Here is an 18,173-nt window from a genome sequence, read left to right on the forward strand (position 1 = left end):
AAATGTGATCTCTAAAGTCTAGCCTGTGATCTAATTTTAATTTTATTTTATGTTATGTCAGAAATGAAGCATGAAAACAAATCAACCAGGCGAGGCAGCTTATGTACCTAGGGCGTTATTTTTTTTCAAATTAAATAAGAGGCCACACATGTTAACAAAAGTTCTACAGCCTGTATATTGTCATTCATATGAAGAAGTCTTTATGGCAAATAGTTTTCTTTTTCTGAATGATACATTTTTTTTTCAAAAAATATATATCCTTAATATACATCCAAAATAGAAATATATAAAATATCATAAGAAATTTGACACTTAAAGGGGTGTTTACACTATCTATCAATGTCATATGAGCCGTCACTTCTTTTATCCATTCGACATCCTTTATGTTTGTCAAAGTACATACCACTTTTAGTTTTTGCGTTCACACTAGCATACAATTTCGTATAACTACAAAATATAAATCACGCAACCAACACAATCGCACTCACATTTTCGTTTTCTTTACCTATTTCCTTCATTTTTTGGTAAAATTGTTTTCTTCCAACAATTTATTTCTCAACTGCATACGAAAATACATAGCCGAATAGAGCGCTCCCTAAGTCCGTGTTTAGACACACAAATTTCTCGGGAAAGTAAATTGAGTTTTTAGGCAATAGGTGGTAGGAAAGAGTATTGAGGAGCTCTTTCCTCTTCGCTCTCTCCCAAAAAACTCAATTTACTTTCCCGAGAAATTTGTGTGTCTAAACACAGACTAAATGAAAAATTTACATATGAGTTGCCACATCATTTTGATAGATGAAAATTTTCATAGTGGTCACACTAGCCCTGTTCCTTTACGTTCAAGAATCTTCAGGTTTTACAACTTTTTACTCGAAAAGCGTTCCTTTACTTCAGACACAATACAATTCATATGGGAGCAGTTTTCAACTTTTACTACTTTTGCCGGTTTTACCATTTTCAGAAGTAAAGGAACAGACCAACTATGTCCCGGTCATGGTACAATCATACAGGTACCCGCATCAGCCCAGCTGATGTACTGCAAGCTGTCAAAAAAGTGGTTGTAATTAAAAATACAAAATTAAAAAACAAAAATTTAAACGAAAAATTGTGAATTTTTGGTGGATTTTTGTAATAATGCGTTTATTAATATCTGCCTAAAATTTTTTTGGAAAAAATTATGTGAATCGCTTTATTTTTGAAAAACATTTTTTACATTTCACAGTACTGAACTGGGGCTCAATTCTGTTTCTATGTAAATGTGAAATGAGAACTTTTATAAAGGAGAAAACTGTCAAATGAAAAAAATTATAAAGGAAATATTTTTCATAGAACAAGAATCCAGCCTCTGGTTTTTGTTGTAGTTGTTGGCTGATGCATCTACCTGGTAATTGTGCCATGGTCCCGGTCCACGAATTTCATTAAAAAATTCATGAAATTAGGTGTTCTTAAATCGAATTTCCCACTACAGCAATTTTATGATTTTACTCTACCATGGAGGTCGATCTAGAGACGTATAATTTCATGCAATTTTTTCAATGAAATCACTCTAGTGTGGACCGGGACTATGTGTACAACATCACAGGTAGCAATTTTGACATCTCATATGACATTGATAGATAGTGTAACACCACCACTTATGCTGAAAACACATCCAACGTTTGAGTAAAGTTTTGTGCCATTTCTAGTAGAAGAAGAAAGGACACAAAACTTTACCCAATGATTACACATGCAAGTAACTTGCAAACAATTGTATATACATATTATAGTCGAAACTTGAACTTTTTCGAACTGACATTTGCATGTGTAAACGTTCGGAAAAAATTGAAATTACTTTCAAAGCACTTAAGGCCTGCGTACATAAGCTGCCTTGCCTGCTTACCTTGCTTACTTCTGATAAAAGAATAAAAAAGAAAAGGGCAACCCAGTTCGAAATTTCCTCGGCCTTCTTTATTCTTTTATTTTTATTATGTCAAAAATGAAGAAGGAAAGCAAGGCAATCAGGCAGAGGAGCTTATGTACGCAGGCCTTTAAGGCATATCTGATAAAAGACTAAAGACCAAGTTCGACCTAATGAAATAATTTCAGAATCACATTTGAATTAGGTCGAACTTGGTCTTTAGTCATTTACCAGACATGACTTAAGCAAGAAAGCCATGCTTCTTATGTTTCGAGGCCTTTACATTGATTACTGACACGGAAATTTTCTTGGCAGTGAAGTTGTTAGTTGGTGTGGCTGTGAATACGTGTGGGTGTATTGGTGTTTTTCGAATTGACACTTGCATGTGTAAACGGAGGGTTACTCAAACGTTGTGCTAGGTTTACATTTGCGAAACCCACTCGATTTCAACTGTCAATTCCATTGCTCAAACGAAATCGAATCTGAAATCCATTGGATTTCATTTGACGTTTAACCAATATAATTGACAATTGAAATCGAGTGGATTTCGTAAATGTAAACCCATGGTAGAACAAATACAAGGTAAAGTTAATACTACAACAAATACAACTCAACAACAACCACATTGAAATTTGTTTTTGTTTGTAAACCTTAGTGTCAACGTACATGTAAACAAAACAAGGAAATGTCTATAAATTATTGGAATTTAAAAAACTAATAATTTTTCAAATTTGATTAAAAATTTTGAAAAACATGAATGGAAACTCGTTAGATTTTCAATTTGAATGTTTCCATATCATTCCACTAAATGCATAACTTCTCGAAGAAAGTAGAATTCTTGCAAAAATGTTTGGGGTCGCTGGTAATTCATTGAAAAAAGAGAAGCTGCTTCAATCGTTTGCTTTTGACAACAAAAAAGCACATGTTTATTAGGGTTTTATTATTTTTAAGTTTAACAAAATACCACACATATTAACAAATATTGTACCGCCTCTATAAGCGGTGTTTTAGTGTGCGGCATGTCGTTCGGACCTGTAGGAGGTTACAATCAATGATATGAAGCTGTCTTTATGGGAAATAGTTTTTTTTTTGATGAATAAATTTGTTCTTCAAAAATATATATCCCTAACATACATCGAACATAGAAATAAATACATAAACCCCCAGTTTTTGTAAAAACTTTTATTCTTCTCACACGAATTGTCAAATTTTGTAGATCGATTTACTCGCTTTAACGCAAATGTAGAGCGCTGATTTTTAAATGAGGAATCCTTAACGATATATGGAACGGGTATACTAAAAATTAGATGTGTATGTCATCTGGGGGCTGAGCTATGAATGCCTAAATTATTACGAATATAGACGAACGAACAAAAATAAGTTACAAAAACTGGGGGAAAATGTCGTATGGAATTTGACACTAACACTACAACCCAGTTCAGTCAGCTGGGTATTGCTGCTACCTTTTCTTGTTCTACCATGATGTAAACCATACATTGGATGGGTTTTCGGCTTATGGGTACTTTACACGATATGTTATTCTACATATGTGCTGTCACTTTGTATATACACTTTGTATATAAAAAGTGACAACCCATATGTAAAAAAACATAAGCCGATAGCCTGTGTTGCTAGTGCTTTATTACTATAATTTTATTATAATTTGTTATTATAATAAATATTTTAAATAAATAAATAAATAACATATCGTGTAATGTACCCATTAACACATGGTGGAATAAGAAGGCGTTACATCAAATCATACCAAACGTCATAATTATTCACAATAACGCATTGCTGTGAATTGCTTGTTTACTTTTTGTATGTGATTTTATTCACAATAATGAATTTTGACAACTAATGTGATAATCAGCTGTTTTTCCCGTTGTACCTGTATTATTGTGCCATGGCTTAACATTACAGCTCAGCTCAGTCAGCTGGGTATTGCTGTTACCTTACATTGTTCTACCATGGGAACAGAGCTAGAATTTGCACGTCTTTCTAATTACGGAAGCTTGGCAACCCTCTTGTGATAACGGACTTTTGTTGTAAACAATAACAAAAACTTGGCGTGCTGGTTTTTCATTTGAATTTCACTATTTGTGTTAATATCGTTTTTATTCTCGGAAAAAGGAATACATATATTTTATTAATTGTACGAGAAAAGAAGGAGATTATTCAAAAATGAGTGATCCAAAATCAAAACAAAAAACCCGAGGACGCCCCAAGAGATTTACAGCACCAGCAAAGAATCCATATCAAAACTATGAATGGACTGTGGTGTATAAAAAAGAAGCAGATCCTTGTGATTGCCTACACGATGGCTGTGAAGGTTGCTGGTTTCCATGTGAAAAATGTGGCAGTACAAAATGTTCTACTTTTTGTCGTAAAAGACGACGTGAGACACCATGGGAACAACAATATATAGAATGGAAGCGATCGAATTAGGATGGAGTGGAGGATCGATGTCATGAATTAAACTTTGCTATGAATTCTAATCACTGTATTTTATATGTACATACGTTTATTCGTAGTAGTCCTGAATTTTCAATGTTTATTTTTATTTTCGATACCTGTGAGGTTTGGTATTTTGTTTTTGTCATTTTCCTTCCATTATAATTAAATAGAATTACATACCTTTTGTGTTAAAGCTAATTTGACGATTTTTCTTGGGAAGGTTCCGCATATGAAATCATTTCCTGAGACTCTATCCCTATAGAAAACGTCATTCTCCCTTGTCCCGATACCATCCCCGTTTCGATCCTTTCCCCGACTATTATGTATTGTTACAATTACTTCGCAAGATCTATTTATTATTTCATCATGTTACTTCGTCAGTACTTGAATCAAACAATTGGGTAAGTTACAAGATCTATTTAATCTATTTATTTATTTCATCATGGTAAGTTAATATGTATGTTGTGATTGTGATTTTTATATATTTAACATTATCATTCCGTTTGTAACAAATCGAGATATACGTCGGTGACCCTAAAAAGTATATATCGTCACCATAAATGCCAAAAGTCGTAATAAAATAATTTTCCAGGAGAAGCAAAAACGTTATAAAATGAAAAAAAAAACTGTTCCATGGAATATTAATCTTATGAAGGCGAGTATATGGTATATTATCAATCATATACGAAACCAAAAACGCGGAAACGCGTGGTTTTGGGATCCGTCATTACAACAAAATCTGCAATGTTATACCATTTTCCGAAATTCCTTTTCTTGAATAGGATCGTTATTTTTTTAACGTAGAAGCACAACTCAGAGTCGCCCCACTATTGAAGTTAGTATACAGCACACACAACATAAGATAGTGTTCCATAACTTGTAACACAAGTTTTTATTGCTCCTAGGATATTTGGTATTAAAAATGGATTATATCGGTCTACATTTCGATATAACCCCATTATCTTAACGAAATGCCTTAAATTCAAAATATTCGGAATTTTTAATGTATTAGCCACATTATCCAAACGAAATGGCTGAAAGTTTGTACTTTGTCTTTGTTGGGGGTACAAAAAAACTGCCGTAGAGATTGGTTGGTACAGGTCCAGGTTTTGACATAGCCCCCATAGAACAATACCTCCCGACTTTTGGTAATTTTAACATTTTAGCTTTTTAAAAACAACTTTCCCTCAGATATTTGTCAGTGCAGGTCCCCGTCATAGAGGGTACCTTTCGATTGTTTCGATTTTGAAGGGTATAGCCATATTACTATTTAGTCTCTGATAGAGGTATAAAATATCCCTTCGAAGTATTGTCGGTATAGTATTGTCATATAGCCCCCAATGAATGGTATTTGCCGATTTTTGAAAATTTTGAAGGTTTCTGGTTTCAATGTAATTTTTAGTGGAGGATAAAAAAGTTCGGACTAGTTTAACGCCGGTTTTACTTGATTATGATGGCGATCTATTACATATTTGTAACTCCTCGAAGTAATCATTTCGTATATATATTCTTGATCAGCGTACAATTCTATATGGATATAGACATGTCCGCACCTATGTGGAAATCACTCTAGCGTCCAAACGGAACGAGGTGAAGCAGGTGCATAAAATTTTGGCCAAATGTACAGCGAGTGTCAAAAATATTCGGCTTTTTCTTTTACCAACAATAAGACCTCAGTATTTTAGAAGTCCATACCCAATAAACAAAAAACCAAATACTTAATAAAATGTTGTTCCTGTGGCTATAATAAAATGTATATAACATGGATCCACGGCAACCCTATAAGCGAGCGTTTTTTGTAACTTTTGATAAATAATAATAATTTGTGGATAATTTTTTTTGTGGATGGCTTAGCTGATGATATTAGTACGGACAATGATAGTATATGGCCTAGTGACTTTGACGGCAATTTAATGTTTTCCTGTATAGATATAAACGACCTTAATTGTGCATTTGCAAAAATCAAGTCAAATGCTAGTGGTGTAGATGGACTTCCATTAAAATTTTTTAAAATAATTTTCCCTCTTTTAAGTGGACATATTTTGAATTTATTTAATTTTATTATTACCACTTCCAAGTTTCCAATGAACTGGAAGGTGGCAAGGGTGATACCCATACCGAAGTCCGAGAACTCTTTTGAATGTGAAAATTTGAGGCCAATAAGTATGCTACCAATAATTGGGAAAGTTTTTGAGCATGTCATTAAGTCGCAAATTTCGGCATATTTACATCAATCCAATCTGCTGAATGATCATCAGACAGGATTTCGCAATGGCTGTAGTGTGCCTGCTTCACTTCTGGGAATAACAGAAGCAATTAGAGAGTATGTAGATAAGGGGGAGATTTGTATTTTAGTGTCATTGGATTTATCCAAAGCCTTTGATCGTGTGAGTCATAGATTATTGGTACACAAATTAAGAACTATGTATAATTTCTCCAATTCTGCATGTTCATTGTTGAGATCTTACTTGGAAGGGAGAAGGCAATTTGTTACTTTTAAAGAAAGGGACTCCAGTACACGGTTTATTAAATCTGGCGTGGCTCAGGGGTCCGTTTTGGGACCTCTGCTGTTTACCATGTACTTGAATGACATTTTTGACAGATTTGAAACGGAAATATGTTCTATGTACGCCTTTGCAGACGATATTCAAATTATTTTTCACCATAAATCGGTCGATCATTTACAACAATCAGTGAATGAAATTATGTCCCAAATTCAATATTGGGTTTCAAGCAACAATTTTCTACTAAATGTATCGAAATCTAAGGTAGTAAGATTCGATTCTAGACATACTGAAACCATTGCGGTAGAGATGTACGGTAGCGAGGTATCTTTAGTCGACAGAATCAAGATCCTAGGAGTTATTCTAGATTCCAAACTGAGTTTTGATTACCATGTAAATAACATATATTCTAAGGTGTGTTTCACGCTAAAGAGACTTTACTCTCTTAACTCGTTCTTGCCCTGCCATGTTAGGTATATTATTGCTCATGCATTACTTATGTCACAAGTGAGCTTCAGCATGGAGGTATATTTATGTACCTCAGCGGCGAATCACGATAAGATAAGAGTGCTTGTTAACAAAATTGTAAGATATGTTTATATGGTGAAACGTTTTAATATATTAGAGTGCCAAGAAGGAAATATTATGTATCAGTACAACCATATCACACCCTATGTTAAAATGTTTTTAACATGTTCATTTACCAACTATTTAAAAGTAAGGAATTTACTATTATATTACAAAGTTTGGAAAACTCAAAAGCCTTTACATTTAGCGCAGAGATTTAGCTTTTTACATTCGCAAAGAAATCGGTTACTCTATATTCCTCTTAGCCATTCTTCTATTTATGATAACTCCTATGTTATAAGTATTGCCCATTTGTGGAATGATTTACCTCCAGAATTAAAGTTATTTAGTTATAGTTGTAATCAATACCGGAATAAGTTGATAACATTCTTTCAAAATTAGTTCATTCATTGCTAACTGAAGGGTTCTTTATATTTGCTGTTCAGGTAGTATGTTGTAAGTTGATGCTGTTTATACAAATGTAGAAATAATTTAGATTAAGGGTTATTTGAATTGATATATGTAAATCTACTGTAATATGCTTATGGCCTATAAGGTTTTTTGTATTACAGAATACGATGAATAAATAAAAAAAAAAAAAAATATTTTCCCAAAAAAAGGGTCATTATCGACGTTTTTCTTCAATTTTAGTATACATTTTAATAATTGCGAACAGAATCATTGTTCCTGTGTGTAAAAATTTTATGTTTTATAGCAAATTATTATAATTTAGTGCTAAGGAAAACGCTATCCTGGAAAAGAGAATGAAGGTTATATTTCATTATAAAAACTGTATAAATAAAAGGAAATTTTGCTTATTTTTAAATATTTAGTCAAATATAGTTGAAATCATGTGCAAATGTCACGAAAATATAGGAATAATAGATTTCGTGAAACACATAAGCCAATCAAAACAAAGGACTAGGAGGGAAATGGAGGAATCTTCTGAAAATTACTGATAAATCGCTAAATAGAAAATATGCACTTACATTCCAAAAAATCGTAAGGTTAAAGCTTCTCATAGCCTTGTAACACATCATAAGTCATTGGTAAATATATGTCACCTAGAAACTCTTTGTACGTTTTATGTTGGAGTACACAGAAAGGCCGGAAACTTGCTGGTATACTGATTTTCCTGCTTAGGTATTCAAAACTAACTCCATTTCAGCAAATTTTTTATGTACATCATGTTTTGTATGTACACCAAGGCGAAACTTGAACTAGATTATTGGTTACTTAAAAAAGTCGATGGTTTGTGATGTGTTACAATGCTATGAGAAGCTTTAACCTTACGATTTTTTGGAATGTAAGTGCATATTTTCTATCTTCTGAGAGTCATTTATGACTCGGTGACCAATTTCAAGAAAATTAAGGGCGATTTATCAGTAATTTTCAGAAGATTAGCAGTAATTTTTCAGAAGATTCCTCTATTTTCCCTCCTAGTCTTTGCTTTTGCCTGGCTTATGTGTTTCACGAAATCTATTTTCCCATATGTTCGTGAATGTTGCACATGATTTCAACTATATTCGATTAAATGTTTAAAAATAACAAAAATTTCCTTTTATTTCTACCGTTTTTATAATGAAATATAGCGAGTTTTCTTTTTTCTACTATAGCGTTTTTTTCTTAGCGCTAAATTTCAATAATTTGCTATAAAATAGAATATTTTTGCACAATGATTCTGTTCGCAATTATTAAAATGTGTACTAGAATTGCAGAAAAAGGTCGAAAATGATCGGTGTTTTGGGAAAATATTATCAAAAGTTACAAAAACCGAATATTTTTGACGCATAGAAAACAGGGTTAACAAACTTTTCGTTGTTATTCTCGCTTATAGGTTTGCCGTGGATCCATGTTATATACATTTTTTAATAGCCACAGGACCAATATTTTATTAAGTACATATTTGGTTTTTTGTTCATTGGGTATGGGATTCTAAAATACTGAGGTGTTGTTATTGTTAAAAGAAAAAACCGAATATTTTTGACACTCACTGTAATTTAGGTCCGTAGTACTTTTGGTATTGAAAATGGGCTATAGGTCCACATTTTGGTATAGCTACCCATACAAAGTGAGGAGTTGTAGCGTCGACGCTTTAAGAAATTTTGAAGGTATTTATTCCATTAGCCCACCGAATGGGTTGTAATTTGGTTTTTGTGTTTCCAGAGGTTAAAAAAGATAATGCTAACAAAAAAAATTTTTTGTAGCGCCATATTTTGCTATAGCCCCCATATAACGATACCGCCCTTTATGTATTTTAAAGCTTTTATCAACGTTTTCGGCCCAAATAGAATGTAATTTTTATTAAGGGTTTCTATTCGACAGAAAGCTTCTTCACCAAAAATTGTGGACATAGGTCCATAGTGCCCATATAACAGTACCGCTCGATTTCGGTATTTTGAAGTATTTACCTATATTTTCGACACAAAATGAATGTAATTTTACATTTAGGGTTCAAGGGGGTCAAAAATACTTCGATATTAAAAATTAGGGACATAGGTCCACGTTTTGGAATATGCCCATATAACAGTACCGCCCGATTTGCACATTTTAAATGTTAATGCTAAATTTTTCTAACCTAATTAGTTGGAAATTGACATTCAGGTTTCCCAATTAAGATACCAAAAATTGTGGACATTGCACTATAGGTAATTTGCCCTGTTTTTAATACAAAAAATAATAACAGCGAAATTAAAGGATTTTCTAACTTTTTAAATTATTTATGTGTAAAAGTGAGATAAAACAAAGATTTTTACAGATATATACGGATATAAGGAACAACGGTTATAAGCAACTACGTATATAACGAACAAAGCTATTTTATCCAATGCCATTTTCATTAGTTTTCTTATACACAACAAACTGATGAAAACGATCACGGTAGTAAGTAACACAAATTTTGTCTCCGCGAGTAGATTTTCCAACGAATTGTTACTACAGTGTTGTATATTTTTTTAATATACGTTAATAAAGACGAGTTTAGTACTCCCCAGCAAAATAAATTGGAAGTAGTGCAATCTGGACTAGTTCTTTCACGGCATGTTTTGATGCAGTTCAAACGGAGTCGTGAAAAAGGCACTCCATTCCTCACATTTTAACTGCATTTGGATGCAATCCAAAGAATCACATCCACTTGTCACATTTTAACAACATCCGGATGCAGTTCAACGGAGTCGTGAAAAAGGCACTCCAATTCCTCACAATTTAACAGCATCCGGATGCAGTGCAAACGGAGTCGTGAAAAAGGCACTCCGTTCACTACATTTTATTAGCAGTTGTTAGAGATCCCTACATTGTACATAAATCAGTTTGTACATCTCTATAGGCTGCGGAATACATTTCCAAAAAGAGATAATCGTGTTAACATTTCCAAACATTTGTTAATACAAACTAAATAATATTTAATTTGTGACCATTTTTCCGGTAACTCACGAGAAGAAAATTTCCCAATGGAGTGCTGTTGGAGTACATGTCGAAATCTTAACTAGTGATGGGAAGACAATATCAAAAGCAAAAGCACTTAAGCTTGGATTAAATGAAGAGCGGAGGAAACACACATGTTTGCGATTGAATTCAATAGAGAATTTTCATAATTTGTGTTAATTTACGTAATAAAGCTATTAATATGTTTGTTTTAAACAAATAATAAATGCATTTGATTTTGTTATTCAAAATACGTGCTCTGGACTGCCTCCTATTCTACCCCAAAGGGTCAGTTAAAATGCAATGCCAAAGGGTCAGTTAAAATGCGGTGCAATGGAGTGCCTCTATCCGGGGTCACTCCCTTGTAAAAATCATGAGTGAAAATGCATAATTTGATGCACTTCCAAATCACTTGTACATATCATTTAACTGCCTCTTTGGAGGCAATCTTTTCGCTGGGCCCAGCAAAATAAATTGAAGTAGTGCAATCTGGACTAGTTCTTTCACGGCATGTTTTGATGCAGTTCAAACAGAGTCGTGAAAAAGGCACTCCATTCCTCACATTTTAACTGCACCTGGATGCAATCCAATCACATCCATTTGTCACATTTTAACAACATCCGGATGCAGTCCAAACGGAGTCGTGAAAAAGGCACTCCGTTCGCTACATTTTATTAGCAGTTATTAGAGACCCCTAAATGTACATCCCATCCCCTCTTGTACATCTCTACAGGCAGCGGCATACATTTTCCAAAAAGAGATAAGCGTGTTAACATTTCCAAAAATTTTTTAATATAAAATAAAAAATATTTAATTTGCGAACATTTTCTCGGTAAGAAAATTTCCCAATGGAGTGCTGTTGGAGTTCATGTCGAAATCTTAACTGGTGATGGGAAGACAATATCAAACTCATTTAGCAGATGAAGCAAGGACAGTTCAGCTTGGATTAAATGGAGAGGGGAGGAAACACGCATGGTTGCAATTGAATTCAATGGAGAAATTTCATAATTTGTGTTAATGTAATAAAGTTCTTAATATTTTTGTTTTACACCAATAATTTGTTCTGGCATATTTTGTAATGGCTTGCACACATTCCGCAGAATGTATCAAAACACGTGCTTTGGACTGCATCTTATTCTACCTCAAAGGGTTCGTTGAAATGCAATGCCAAAGGGTCAGTTAAAATGCAGTGCCAGAGGATCAGTTAAAATGCAGTGCCAAAGGGTCAGTTAAAATGCAGTGCAATGGAGTGCATCTTTCAGTAGTCACGCTCTTGTAAAAATCATGAGTGAAAATGCATAATTTGATGCACTTCCAAATCACTTGTACATATGATTTAACTGCCTCTTTGGAGGCAAACTTTTTGCTGTGAAATTTTGACATGTTCCTCAAAAACAGGGCAAATTACCTATAGTGCATTGGTCCAAGTTTTGCATTAGTTCACATATAACGGTACCACTCGATTGCAAGTGTTTTGAAGTTTTTATCTAAATTTTTGACCCAAATTAGATATAGTTTGACATTTACATCCCTATTCTGAACGCATGGGAGTTGGGATTTTTTCCCATTCCCACATTTTCGTATTCTGAATAAAATTTTGTGGGAGTTTTTTTCTCATTTCCCATCTCCCTTCATTCTGAATGAAGTTCGAATTGGGAATTTGTTCCCATGGGAAAAAAGTATACATTCTGTATCTTGAATTGTGGGAGAATTTTGTGTCTTTTTGTGGGAAAAATCTCCCCAGCAAACAGTGTGGGAGTTGGAAAAAAATTTCATATTTTTATGATATTTTAAGACATCTACACGACAAAATTATTGCAAATATTTATAATCGCCATGTGTTTGCTTAATAAAAGCATACAAAATGTACTGTAAAATATGTCATTAGTAGACTTCGGATTTTGCATATTCTTATATGATACAAAAACCTGCAAGAATCTAACATATTTTACACCGATAAAAAATTTTCCTTTACGTTATCGAACAAAACAAAAAAAAAATTAGTAGATTTTTGCAGTTCTGGAACAGACCATATGTATTAAAATACGAGAAAAAGAGTCATGGTTGATTCTGTTAACGCAGCACAGCAAGTAAAAACAAATCAATTTCAAAAGAATTTTTGGCAATAATTATTAAAATATATTGGAAAATAGCCATAATATATACAATCTTTACAACTTTTATTTCGTAATATAACCTTCGGGTTTTTTAAATCAGACGACTAACGTTCTATTGAAAACGTGTTAGTATCCTCAACGACACGACAACGATCACACAAACGTACATACATACACTACCGCTCACTTAAATAGAACCCCCCTGCAAAATTTTTTTCAACCTCCATTTTTTCCGAATTATACAAGATATGAAATTTTTAAGTTTTATTATATTTTGCTTCATGTGTTTGGAGTAAACTTAGTCATTCATTTGCATTCAAATCCAATTTTTATAAAACAAAATAAAGTCAAAAATTGAAGTAAAAAATTGGCTCATTTGAATAGAACCCCCTTTAAAACTTGGGAATACAGAAAGATTGTAGTAGAATATCGATGCATATTTACTCTATGTTGAAAACGAAGTACTTTCAGTAATATTCAGTAAAAGTATATCCCTCCTGATTAAGGATACACCCGTATATCCTGCTTTGGCAAGGATTCTTTAAATAATCGGGTGTAATGCACAACAAAGCTTGCTTTTTTCATTCAACAAGTTTATTTTTGGAAGCGTGCTGTCTCCTTTAGTCGTATATTTTACACATAAATCATGCCCATACATTTTAGAGAATATTTTCCACTCTAGAATATGGCGGCCCCGCAAGGACATCCGCATTTCTTTTCAAAATTTTAAGTTTTTATGACTCGAAGTGTACAAACGTTTATAAAATCGTGATGAAATTTCCACACGGGATATCCAAAAATGTTACTCACTACCTGATATGTCTGCTTCAGAACTCCTTTGTAAATTGTCGTGCGCATTTAGGGCGAAAGAAATTGACGCCCAAGTCCTTCATAATTAGTAAGGACTATCCTTATTAAGTAAACAATTACATAACTATAGAACTATTTTTTTCGCGTCTATTGAATGGAAGACCATCTTCTAAATTGTTTCTGTATCGATGAATGTGTTTTTATGGTGCTGGAAGGCATTACTAATTATTAAGGACATGAGCGTCAATTTACTTCAGCTTAATGCGTACGGCAATTTAAAAAGGAGTTCTGAAACAGACATATGCAGTAGTGAGTAACATTTTTGGATATCCCGTGTGGAAATTTCATCACGATTTTATAAACTTTTGTACACTTCGAGTCATAACAACTTAAAATTTTACAGTGGTAAATATTCTCTAAAATGTATGGGCATGATTTATGTGTAAAATATACGACTAACCCCCATTATTATGAGTCTTCTTTTGTTATAGTTGGGATTTACCGAACAGATTCATAGCGTTCCAGTTAACTTAAAGTTAAAAGTGATGATTGAATTTCAAGGAGAAGCTCCTTGTCATTCACTTTCAATGTGAAAATTATATTTTTAATGCCTCCAAATTAGTTTATTTTGTATTTTCAAATCCATCAGATAGTAAAAGAACACATGTAATAATGGCCCTAAAGGAGACAGCACGCTTCCAAAAATAAACTTGTTGAATGAAAAAAGCAAGCTTTGTTGTGCATTACACCCGATTATTTAAAGAATCCTTGCCAAAGCAGGATATACGGGTGTATCCTTAATCAGGAGGGATATACTTTTACTGAATATTACTGAAAGTACTTCGTTTTCAACATAGAGTAAATATGCATCGATATTCTACTACAATCTTTCTGCATTCCCAAGTTTTAAAGGGGGGTTTTATTCAAATGAGCCAATTTTTTTACTTCAATTTTTGACTTTATTTTGTTTTCCTTGCATAATTCTTATAAAATTTGGATTTGAATGCAAATGAATGACTAAGTTTACTCCAAACACATGAAGCAAAATATAATAAAACTTAAAAATTTCATATCTTGTATAATTCGGAAAAAATGGAGGTTGAAAAAAATTTTGCAGGGGGGTTCTATTCAAGTGAGCGGTAGTGTATATGCTAAATTATTGCAATGCTATTCCATTTTCCGAAATGCCTTTTCTTGAATAGGATCGTTATTTTTGTGTTATTTGCGTTATTTATGTGTTTTAGTTTTAGATTCAATCAAAAACGTATTTTATTTATTTATTATTAGACATCGGATTTTGCATATTTGCATATTTTTTATTAATAAAGATACGAAAATTCTGATTGGACCAAAATTCGTTTTGAAGAAAACTGAATTCAATGACAGGCTCATATTTTTTATTTTTTTGCATATTTTGCATATGCACAAAATATGCAAAAAATATGCAAAAAATATGCAAAATATGCAAAAAATATGCAAAATATGCAAGTAATTTTTTTGACAAAAATCATCAAATTAAATTTGGAAAGTCATCAAAAAGTGTTCTAAATTAAGTTTATTGCCGTTAAACGTCGATTTCTTAGCAGATTATCATTTTATTAATTATTATTCAGCCACAGCAATAAATCTGCAATAGACTATTCCTATAACTCATCCTTCTTATTACAACATAAGTTGCTTTCTAATACAAATTTGTTCAAATACTCAATCAGTAGTGCGATTCTCTAACTCATTTTTTGAGTTATCGACAATTGTCGGTAAAATTAAAATGCTTATAATTTCGGTAATTAGCGATGTTTTTCGGTAAGTTAGCGATGAATAAAAAGGAGTCGTAAAGTTCTACCGATAGCAAGAGTGTTGTCAACTTTTATTTGAACTTTTCATTCATAATTCAGGGTTTTAATTTTACCGATTTTTGTCGGTAACTCAAAAAATGTGTTAGAGAATCGCACTACAGAAATGTAAAAATGTACGTATCCAAATATGTTGATAGTTTCTGCTCGGCCAAAATTGTCTGACAGAATAACAAATGAGCTAGAAATTAAGACTAAGAAAATATTGAATATTACATCAAATCTTTCATATTTTATTAAAAACATATAAAAAATATATATAAAATATACATATAAAATATAATATTCATGAATATTTCCCTCTGAATTTTCCACACGGAAAATAAGTGAAATTCTTTTAAAATCAATATTTGTTAAAAGTTGAAAACTACTAGATTCGCTTCATTATGGCGTATTCTAGTCGAATCGACAAAAATATTTCCTTTTGGGCATAAGTACGGAAATAAAAAATTGTGAAATTGAGGAAAGGAAACAAATTCTGCACGGAATTTTTATTCATGATTGCACTGATAACTATATTTTAATACCCTAAGGGTACTATGTCTTAGTGAATGAGTTTGCAACATGCAAAATGAAACGAAATAGATCCACAGTTCCTTTTAATGATCTGTATAGATTCGCACTTATTCATCTCGCCATGTATTTTTGAAAACAAAGCACAGGTCACGATTATAGACCACTTCGCATAAAAATTGGGACAACAAATCCCCTAGGGCAATCCCTATTTTGGAAAGAATCGATTCAGATTTGGATATTGCTCCCATATATACAGTACATTCGCGATAATCCCTACACCACAGGTTTCGGCGGTGTCCGAATTATCAAATTGTTCGGATTAACGAATTGTAAGGAAAATAAATTATTTTATATGATACAATCACTCGCGGAAGTTATATAATAATACTTTTTTAGATTGTAATTGCTAATAACGAACACTTAAATGAAAGTGCTCTACGTGTAAAAAATAGTTAGATTTTCTACTCGACAATCCGGAAAAAGAAAAAGCCAATCAGATTGTGAAAGTAGTGCTAGAAGTATGACGTTTCTAAAGTTTACATCAGGATATAACCTAGAGACAGATGTAGAATTTCATCGTTTTGTAAATTAATATTCCTTGAAATCTTTGCCTTTTAGATGTATAGTGCATTTGGCAACTTTATTGATAATATTGTGGGAATAGTTTTCTTAATATATTTATTTATATCCTACACAACAAGACTAATGTGTCACGAAAGGTTTGCCCTTGTACTCGATAATTTTTACTAAATGTTCCTGAAACATTTTTTTAACGACTTCTCCATTAAACAACTGTCAAAATTCGAAGCATTGGTAATAATAAGTACAAATTATCGAGTACACCGACAGGTATAAATTACAAAAGGCCCAATAGAAAATCGAGTCTTCGATGACATTTTCGTCGACGATTCGTTGATGAAATTACCGAAATTGTCGTGCACGACATGATGCATGACAATTTCTTGCAATGTGTCACCAGAAAAAACAAAAATTCACAAACAAAATATGCTATGAAATAATTGTACACATATCTAGGAATTGTTAATATTTCAGTACGAAGGAAATCGGTCCAAACATTGCAGTTTGAATTAAAAATTCGTGACATTTTTCTAAACAGCTGGAGGTAAGTGAGAAATAGTATGACTGAGATAACATATGAACCTTAAAACAATGATTCTGTTTGTTTCTTTAACATAGGATGAAACAATCAACATAGAATTCGATTTTTTGGATTGGAGTCTTTTATAGCGGAACGCTATCGTGGAAACAATTAACGGTAAGTATATAAATGACATACATATATTTATACATCACATGATTGTGCATAACGTTTTATTATTTGCAGAATTTGCCTAAAAAGTCTTGCTGTCCTAGAAGTTCTTAAAAGGAGTATTGGGCCGTTCTGGGTTATAGACCACACTGCCGCGGAAATGTTTTTATATTTTTATATGTATGTACATAAATGTTATATTTTGTATGTTAATAAAATAAAAAATGTTAAAAACATGTATGTAAATAAAATTATCTTTAGGAGGGTCGTTGGTGACAAATTACAAGACATTGTCTGCAAAGGGATCGTTAACGAAAAGTAGGGTTTTTGTCTTCGAAGTCGTCGTCGACGACAGCTTCGCTTACCCTGTCGCCCAAGATGTCGTGCATGAATACTGGGACACTTGTGTGAAAAAGTCGTCAACGATCCCAAAGGGCTGTCTGCAAGGAGTCGTGAACGAATTGAAAATGTCGTGTACGATTCATCAATGTTGTCTTAAAGACATTTTCTATTGGGGGGTTATGACTTCTCGACTGTGTTATCATAATTGTTTTCCTGCAGCAGGAATGAATGAACTATATTTTTTAGCATTCCAGCAGAAATATGTGAGTGGTTTTTCCATTTTAAAGACAATTCCATGGATTTTGACTTATTTTACCACTGCCACTCTATTGTGTGGTTTTTCTTAGTGATGTCATTTTGGACTAATCATTGGGCGTTCTTCATTTTGCTCATTATTCATCGTGGATGGGTATAACA

General features: G+C 32.9%; 1 long non-coding RNA gene across 1 annotated transcript; it reads left to right on the plus strand.

The window, feature by feature from the left end:
- The first annotated feature begins 17,159 nt into the window (after positions 1-17,159).
- Positions 17,160-17,589, plus strand: LOC141386425 (uncharacterized). Its single transcript, XR_012408374.1, has 3 exons — positions 17,160-17,267; positions 17,342-17,420; positions 17,490-17,589. It is a non-coding gene; the product is annotated as an uncharacterized lncRNA (long non-coding RNA).
- Positions 17,590-18,173: the final 584 nt, after the last annotated feature.

Source organism: Musca autumnalis, unplaced genomic scaffold (assembly GCF_047663935.1).
Source record: "Musca autumnalis isolate F117 unplaced genomic scaffold, ASM4766393v1 scaffold_5, whole genome shotgun sequence".
NCBI classification, from domain to species: domain Eukaryota; kingdom Metazoa; phylum Arthropoda; class Insecta; order Diptera; family Muscidae; genus Musca; species Musca autumnalis.